At 28.8% G+C, this 9,548-nt stretch overlaps 1 protein-coding gene across 4 annotated transcripts in view; it reads right to left on the bottom strand.

Annotated features, from left to right (window-relative positions):
- Positions 1-8,004, bottom strand: part of faf (ubiquitin carboxyl-terminal hydrolase-like faf) — a 173,171-nt gene extending 165,167 nt beyond the window's left edge. The window contains exon 1 of one of the 4 annotated variants that reach the window (XM_075380487.1): positions 7,756-8,004. The gene's annotated coding sequence lies outside the window, so the exon portion shown is untranslated. Of the gene's footprint in view, positions 1-7,189; positions 7,322-7,359; positions 7,498-7,755 lie in introns of those variants that run through there. The other 3 variants (XM_075380491.1, XM_075380488.1, XM_075380490.1) reach the window with 3 other exon arrangements.
- Between the last annotated feature and the right edge of the window lie 1,544 nt (positions 8,005-9,548).

The raw sequence follows: 9,548 nt of genomic DNA on the forward strand, positions 1-9,548 counted from the left end.
AAGAAGAACCTACATCTGAAGTTGAACATGTTGAAAACATAATTAAGGATGTAACTGCAGATGAAAGTTTAGACAGAAGTTCCCTGAACATGAACATATATAGTTCTATTGATAGAAAAGAGCTTTGTCCTACGGATCAGCTGCAGTCTTCAGTTTAATATGATTATGAGATTGTCTTTGTTAGTATAAAGAACACACTGAAGAACCAGCATCATGTGAAGAAGCTAAAGAGTCTGTTTTTGCTAAGCATTGGCAGGACACTATGGAAGTTGAGTTGAAGTCATTGGCTGAAAATGATACATGGGATGGTAATAATAAGCCAGAAACATCATTATTTGACAAACATTATTGACAGCAAATGGATTTATAAAATTAAATGAGATAATAAAGGCAAGATATTTCAATTTAAATCTAGGTTAGTTGCCAAAGGGTTCATACAATATATGATGTTTATTCTCCTGTTGCCAAATTAAATACATTTACATTAATGTTAGGTACGGGTATAAATTTCGACTTGCCTGTTATGCAAATGGATGTCTGTAACCCCTTTCTGTAAGGCAAACTGAAAGAACATGTATTTACGTGTTTACCTGAGAATTGCAATTTGCCAAGCGAAGTGTAAAAACTTAAGAAAGCAATTTACGGTTTAAAAAGTTCTCCCAAATACTGATATGATAAATTTCATGAATTCATAATCTCAAAATTTTATAAGGTCAAATAATTATTGTTTGTTTCAGATTAGGCAAATGTTTTAAAAATGTATTTAATGACTTAATTCATGGACTCAAATATGCAAGAAATTAATATTTTTAAGAATTAAATGATGAGCAAATTTAAAATGAAAGATTTGGATCAAATTTCATATTACTTAGATATTCCTGTCAAACAAAGTTTAAAAGATCTCATGATAACTTTGAATCAAAGTAATCTAGAAAATGTACAAAAACATTTAAATATGTTTCATTGTAGAACAGTCTCTACTCCAATGGATAATAATTTTGATTGTAATTATTTGCTGATGAAGAAACCAGAAAATACAGAGATAAAAAATAAGTGTTGAAAATTAAAGATCGTACAATGCATGTGATGTTAGGCAGCAGACCAGATTTGTGTGCAAGTATTAGTATTCTAAACAGATAAAGTTGTGCTAGTAATGACTTACTAATAGTCTAATAAGTGTTATGTTACATTAAAGGAACTCTTGATTTGATGTTATTTTATAGTAAAAATTCTACTACTGAAATCAAAGATTTTGTAGATGCTGACTAAGGTAGCGACACCACTGACAGGAAGTCCACCACTGGACAATGTTTTAAAATTTTTAAGTGTACTGTGTTCGTGTTTAAGAAAGTTTTGTGTTGCTTTGTCTTCCACTGAGCTCTCAGCCAATATGTCAGCGAGGCTTGTTGGTTTCAAAATATTTAAATTGAATTAAGACATGACAGAAAATTAAATTCAGTTAAAGCACACTGACATTAAGTATCATTTTATTCAAGAGAAAATTAAGTAAGGTGTTAATAAAAGTTTGTTATGTACCATCGGATATTCAAATGGCTGACAAAAGCCACTACTTCACAAACCCTCTCAGTAAAATATCAATTGAAAGAATAAGAAAGTTAATATTAAATGGAACGTAAGGAATTATTACATTCCCAAACTCTGTTGAATCAGTGAACACAATACCTTGTTTCACACCAGAAAGGGCAACATTAATTTGTTGCTTTACATTATTTATCCCGGTCTTTCTTATGGCTATGATTAAATATATCAGGTGTGTAAATATGAACCGGAATTTTCCCATACATGGCCCTAGCTGTCAATGTACTTACCGTCAAACTGCATCATTGGCACTATTTTCTTTCTTTGACAGCTGACAAAGATTCAATACAAGTTTCATACAACAGCATAGTTTTAATTAGTGTTGAACATGTTGAGTTTTGTACCTACAAACAAAGATTTGCAGACAGTATTGATTTTCTGTTACCATTTAAAGAAAACTGCAGCAGAATACAGAATAGCTCTAAATGCTTGTCGAAGTTTACGGTGAGCATGTTTTTGGTAGATCAATGCTTTAAGAAAAAATTCAAAAGTGGCGATCTTGACATGAAAAATGAAGAACATGGAAGACACCTAAAAAGTTTGAAGACAGCAAATTGCAAGCATTGTTGGATGGGGATGATGCTCAAACACATCAACAACTCACATATCAATTAAATGTAACATTAGAAGCCATCTCCATACATTTGGAAGCCATAGGAAAGATCCAGAAGATGGGAAAATGGGTTCTACATTACCAAAAAACCACTTGCAAAATGCTGCTCGCCAGGTACAAAAGAAAGTCATTTCTCCACCGAATTGTAACAAATGATGAAAAGTGGATATATTTCAAAAATCCTAAGCATAAAAGATAATGGGTAACGCCAGGCGAACCATCAACATTGACTTCAAGGTTAAATTGCTATGGAAAGAAGACAATACTCTGTGTTTGGTGGGATCAGAAGGTTGTGATCTATTATGAGCTGCTAAAACCTGGCGAAACTGTTAATAATGAATGCTACTGACAACTAATGATCGACCTGAATCAAGCATTGTGTGCAAAACAACTAGAATATAAAAAAAGGCAACAGAAAGTGATTTTGCTTCATGATAATGCACCATCACACACAGCAAAACCAGTCAAGGAAACGACTGAGGCGTTCAGTTGGGAAATACTTTCGCATGCAGCTTATGCAACAGACTTGGCTCCGTTCGACTACTATTTATTTGCATCAATCAACCATGTACTTGCTGAGCAGCTCTTCACTTCTTATGAAAATGGCTCTATGACTGGTTCGCCTCAAAAGAGCAACAGTTTTTTTTGGCGTGGCATTCATAATTTGTCAGAGAGATGGGAAAAACGTATAGCTAGCGATGGACAATATTTCGAATAAAATATTTTTTATCATTTTCATACAATAAACATGTATTTTCTATACAAAAATTCCGGTTTCATATTTACACACCTGGTAAAGCAGCTGAGATACAAGAGACATCAGTCAGGGCTGCTTTTTCTGAGAGTAATAATGTTTGTTTGCTATACAGGTAAGCCTCAACAGTGAACGAAGTTAAGGAATCTTAGTTTAAAGCCTTCACTTGATTACCTACATTTCGGTGAACTAGGGATGTCAATATGCAACTGTATATTTGACTGTGTGAAGAAACCAAACAAAATCATTATCTCATTTATTGTTTTAATTTTAAATTTCTCGTTTTCTTAATTTTAAATTAAAAATTGGCTGTAAAATTTTCAAGACTAACTTGTGACTCATGTCACCTATAATCATTAAGGATATAACATTTAACACAAAAATTATACAAACCAAAACTAAAAAATTTTATTAAATAGTAGCAATTATTCAATTTATTTTTTAAAAATCTGAGATAAATTAAATGGCAAATGAATTGATAATATGTTGCACAATCCTTCCTGCATGATAACAAGTGCCTCACTGCTTTACAGGAAGGCAGTTTGTTAGTGCGTATCAAATGAATATAGAAGTAACCACACTGATATCATCAGCCATGCAGTTTGTCATAATGACTGAATGATCTGCTATGGTGATCCTCAGCGATGTATGTAGCTGCCAGATTCATGAATAAAATGTAACAAAATCTCTTCTTTCTCTATACTTCAAGCTAATTTTCCCTCAAATCTACATTATATTCCACTCCACATTTCCCAAACATCTCATCACAATCTAAGAACAAATTCCATGTAGATAACAAACTAAAAAAAAGTTTTCTGCATCTCAATTTTAACTTAAAAAAAAATATTTATTCATTAACAACCACTATTACACAACACTTGAAGAAGTAAATATAAATTTTACTTTATATATTAGGTATCTGTATACAAATAAAATTTTAGGCTATGAATAAGTTAATATTTCAATTAAATAAATATTATAAATATTTCAATTTATTACAATCTGAAATAACTTTCTTTTGAAATTTTTTTCAAATGGAGCATCGCCCCTTTTTATGAGAAAAACCACTTTATACTAATTTGAAATGGAGATTCCTTCATCCATCTTGTGGGGACAATTGTTTGTGATCCCTGGAGATCCATTTTGTAAAACTTTGGAAACAAAAATTAAATCCGATAAATTTAAAAAAATCAACCATTTTTTGAGAATTGTAAGGGTTAAAAATAAAATAACTTTTACAAAAAAATTGCACTAAAAACTACAAAATAGGCTAATACGCTTTTTTTATAGGCTTACAAAAATTACTGTTCACATGAAAAAAATCCATTCACAAATAAAATAAAGAACAGAAACCTGCACATAAAGACAAAAATTAATAAAACAATGGAGAGAAACTAAATAGCTTTAATACTGGCTAAGATTCTCTGGTATGTGGATTATGAGTAATAGTTTAAATGCATCTTGAAAAAAATAAGAAAAGGAACGAAGAGAATCAATGCAGAAACTATACTATAAGAGCCAAATAACTCCAGAATCCTGGAATATGTTCTCATTTACCTCAAGTTTAACTGAATTTGAGAGTCCAAGTGACAATGGGCTATGTATATTATGCTTAAATAACTCAATACTAGCAGCAAAAATGACCATTCAAAAATAAAAATATCTTCACTTTGTTTATATGAACAGTGCAGTAGTTATTGGTTACAAAAAAAAAATCCTTTACTTATATTACCCACAAAAAAAGTTAAAATGATCAATACAGAAATTTCCACTACAAAATAAAAAAAGAATTATTAAATTCTACTTATTGAACAAGAAAGGCTGCAACATACACATCAAATTGAAAAACTTTTCATTTTATTGAAGTCAACTAAAAACTTTGCTGAACCACATGACTTTATAGTGAAGTCATCTTTTTACAAATAAATATTTTGCTGGGTAATCAAAGACAATGATCTTTGATTCAATATTATCAGATGTAAAATGAAATTACAAACATCTAGAAATTAACAATTCACAAATGCATCCATTAAATTGTAAATATATTTCTACAAAAGATACTAATAGGCAAATTTACTGGTAAAGTTATATCAATACTGTTAGTTCAAAATACAATCCATTTCATAAGATTAAAACAATAATATTTATCTTGCACAGATATCAAAATATTATCTTTATTATTTTTGAATAGGAAAAACTGAAGTTGTATCAATTAATAAAGAATCATCACGAAAATATAATAAAAAAAAAAACAGGACAAAGGAGCTAAGTGAAGTTGGTGCTGTGTTTTATAAAAGGAAACATTTCAATTAAAAGCGAAATTTTTAATTTCATTTGTTTACAGTACAGAATTTTTGAACAGTAGCTACAAAAAACCATAGTTAAGAAACACACTTAAATAATAATGAGAAATAAATTATTAATAAAATAAAATTTACAGAATTTAACTAAAAACCAAAAATTTTGCTTCCTTGGAAAACTCTAAATAAGCACCCTATCACTTATTACTGTTTATGTAACAAAATTCAATTAATGATTTCTGCCATAGAATAAACAAAATACATATTAACTGAAGACATCAATACAAAGCATTAAGGATTAATGCAGACTGTTAATTCTTATTTTTAAAGATTACAGGCCTGCCAGGTTATCAAAGATAGTCAGGAATTTTATTTCCGAATAAAGTTCACAAAATTATCTTAAATGTTCATGCCTAGTCAATTAAGAATACGAATAAATAGACATACAACTGAAGATCACAATAAAAAAATAACAAACAGGCCTAATAAAAAATTTAGCAAAATAAATGGCATATTTTAACAATTTAAGTGCACCTTAAATTGTTACAAATTACTACACCTATTCCTGAAACAGAAGAAACTAATGGTACTGGCTAGCTGTTTTTAAACAAAACTATAATCACAAATTTTTTTTAATGTCTGCCACCTATATACATGGGCAAGTTGTACTCATAAGTATATATTCCTAAAATTTACTTTCAATGTAAACTTTATAGTTACAGAATTAACATTTTTTACATAATATGACAAAAACTAATTCCACAGTTTATCATCAAGTTTGTAATGAACATAAAAATTAGATGTTAAACTGACTTTATTATCCATAAATGGCTTAAAAATAACAAAGCAATTCTTTTTTAAATCTCCTGTATATTTAATTATTAGATAAAATGCACAAATAAATACAGAAAACCATGAATGAACATCTGCACATATGCAGATAAACAACTTGTTTATATGAGAAAAATAACTAAAACAAGTTGTTTAACAATGAATGCCTTACCTAATGAAACAAATCGATAACAAAATCCTGATCAATAATTTAAAACTGCATTTAAGTCCAAAGTAAATCACTTAACTGAAACATTCACAACCAGACATGAAGTCTAAATTTCAAAACAAATATTATGGGAAAAATACCATTTTTTTAAAAACAGTTGAGTATATAAATGCTATACATGAAGACCATTGTTAACTAAAATTAACACAAAATATATGTATGTATACACATAATTAGAAATATACAATACCAAGAACCAGAGGGAAAATTTTGCATTAATTATTCAAATGAATCCTACCAATCATTAAACATATGTAACAGTAGATTAGACATAAAAACGAAATTAATACTCTTAACACAATCCGAGAAACCTAAATAATAACAGTAAAAACAATTAATTGTCAATAAAAGAAGCACAACATTATTATATAACTTTATAACTTTTCTTAACTTAAAAAGACATTGACTGCAGCAGCAATGTGTGATGTTTAAAAATAATAAATTTAATTTAAAAAAAATAATGAAATTATCATCTTCAAAACATTGTAGTAAAAATGTCTATAAAATCAGGCTAAGAAAATGAAAGAAATTTTAACACAAAATTAATTGGCAAAGAAAATTAACTACAAACATAGCCTATATCACAAGAACCCCACATTACAAACTTTAAAATTCCAAAGAAAACTACTAAGTTTTAAATGGCATTATAATTTAAATTATTAAATGTAATTATTACACATACGAAAAATTTATATTGTTATAGAGCAACAAAAAAACAAATCAATATCTGTATTGTAAAGTATTCACACAAAATGCCTATTACAAATCGCAAAAGATTTAATAAAATGATTTTTTATTTAAAGAAAAAAAAAAGAATACAATTAAAAATTCACCAACTCTGTTTGAAACACAAAGAAACTCACACGTTATTATAAATAAAACCTTGATTTTAAAGTACAAAAATCATGTGCGAGACAAAAGCCAACGTCGGTGATTGATTTAACGATAAGCAAAATATTGATACACAATTTTACGCAATCACGTACCAGGATAAAACTTGTTTAAGCTATAATAATTTTTAATTTTGACTTACAGATCAACTGCGTTTTAAAAACAAAGTCCACTTGGAATTTCCAGCTCGCCTAAAATAGGGTAAAATGTACAACCGTGTTAAAAACTAGCACTTCAAAAATTGGGGAGTGACTGTAACACCCGACGAATGTGCGACTTCAATTGATACATTGAACAAGTTTAAAATCTAAATTAAAATTGACGTATAGAGAGTTTAATTTATTTTACAAAATCAAGATTTAGACTAACTTAGACAAATTTTTGATCAAATATGAGACAAAATGGCGACTATAGGTAATGATTAATCCGCATTTTATAAATCACTCCAACCCAGTAAGAACAACATTAGAGAAAGTATTATGACAGAAATAATATCGCTAACTTTATATCTTTATTATAAATTAAAAACTGCATTTACCTTATAACAACAATCCGTCATCATAAAAAAACTTATTTGACGTTAACCACAGGCACACTGTAAACACTAGGTCAAAAGTTACTTGCCGGTGACAGGGGCGGACGGATATAAATTTAGGGTCGATATACACCGAATATAAAACAACGAAAAAAGAATTTAACTACTTATTTGAGTAAAATTTTTAAAACAGTTATTCTCCGAGCAAAAATGTTATCCAGGACAATTAATTTATTACTCTTAAATTAATACACGTAAAATTGTCGAACTACTTTCTTTACGATCAGCTGTGCAAAAACAACATTAAATCACTAGTAAAGAAAACGAAATCAAGTCTTCTCAACATTCTGCTCTTGAATGCCGTACATTTTTGTTTTCTTTTCTGCATTTTTTTTACTTACAAAATACCATTCGATTTATCTTATTTACACTGATCGAATAAATGAATCTTTTTCCTAAACTATATTAAAATATCCTACCATAAAAAATAAAATATTAATGATCAGGCTACGGTTGCCACGATCGTTGCGGACCTATTTGAATTTTTGTTTTCAACAGCACAGAAAGAAAACCGCAAAATTTCACGAATGTTTCAAGATTCAAAACCATACTTTGTAGAGGTTATTTAGATACCCATTACTTACAAAAGTATGTAAAATTATGATATTAAACAGATGTAGCGATGTACAAGACTAGCGAAACCTTAATTTTTGAAAAGATTAGTCACATGAAATCAGTTCAATAGATATTTAAAGCGTTTATTAATAACAATATGGCTTCTACTTGGCTGGAGTAATTTGATATGGTATAAAGTTCCAGTAAATTTGCATGGTCTTTCACTTTAATATTAATGTAGACACTGTACAGTCATGTACCTCAATTATGAAACATTTAAGAGGCTGCATGCTCAACTGCAGTGCCAGCTGTTTCAAAATATATTTAATGACAGCAAAACACAAATGCCACATTAATATCCTCATATATAATATATAAAAATCTTCATAAAAACAGATGTCATGTACAAGTTTAATTATATTATTATTGAGTATTAGTTGACCACAGTGAAATCCAAAACATAATACTTTTCATTTCACTTATGATTTCAAGTTCAATACTACTTTTTAAAAATTTCTCATAGACATATTATACAATTTAAATTTGTCTGATTTTATGTTAAAATGTTTTAATTATTTTGCTTTTTTAGAGTTTATTTTCAGTAGCTATAAAATTTATTTTCTTTAATAAAAGTTAACATGATCTTGATTAAATATCAATACCTTGTTCACTGAATAAAGAATTTACAACATTTTTATTGTCTAAAGATAATTTCACAAATGAGAGAAATCACATTTTACAGTTAAAAATAATTACTGACTGCTTATTTTTAGAAATATTGGTTGATAGGAATTAATTCATTGAGTAGCATTGTCTATTTAAAAAAATGGGTACTTATATATTATAATGGTGCCACTAAGGTTGGGAAGTTATGAATAACAGGTCTGTAAATTTATGATTGCTGTTGGAATCTGTTAGGAATAAAGTAGAAACACAAAACTAGAAATTGAATTATTTATTCAAATTAACCTAACTTAACCTGCAAAATGTAACAGCTTCCTCTTCACAACGTAGGAGATACCAAATTCTAAGTGCACACATTCTACTTATAAGCTCACCATTAACTTCAACAAATATTTTTATTTTATCATCTTACTGATAAGAAGTAGAATGAATTATTTAACTCGCCAACAGTCGTGCTGGTTATAACCTTCCAACAATAGTGGCACTGTTATAATACA

Source organism: Lycorma delicatula, chromosome 12, assembly GCF_047948215.1.
Source record: "Lycorma delicatula isolate Av1 chromosome 12, ASM4794821v1, whole genome shotgun sequence".
NCBI lineage: Eukaryota > Metazoa > Arthropoda > Insecta > Hemiptera > Fulgoridae > Lycorma > Lycorma delicatula.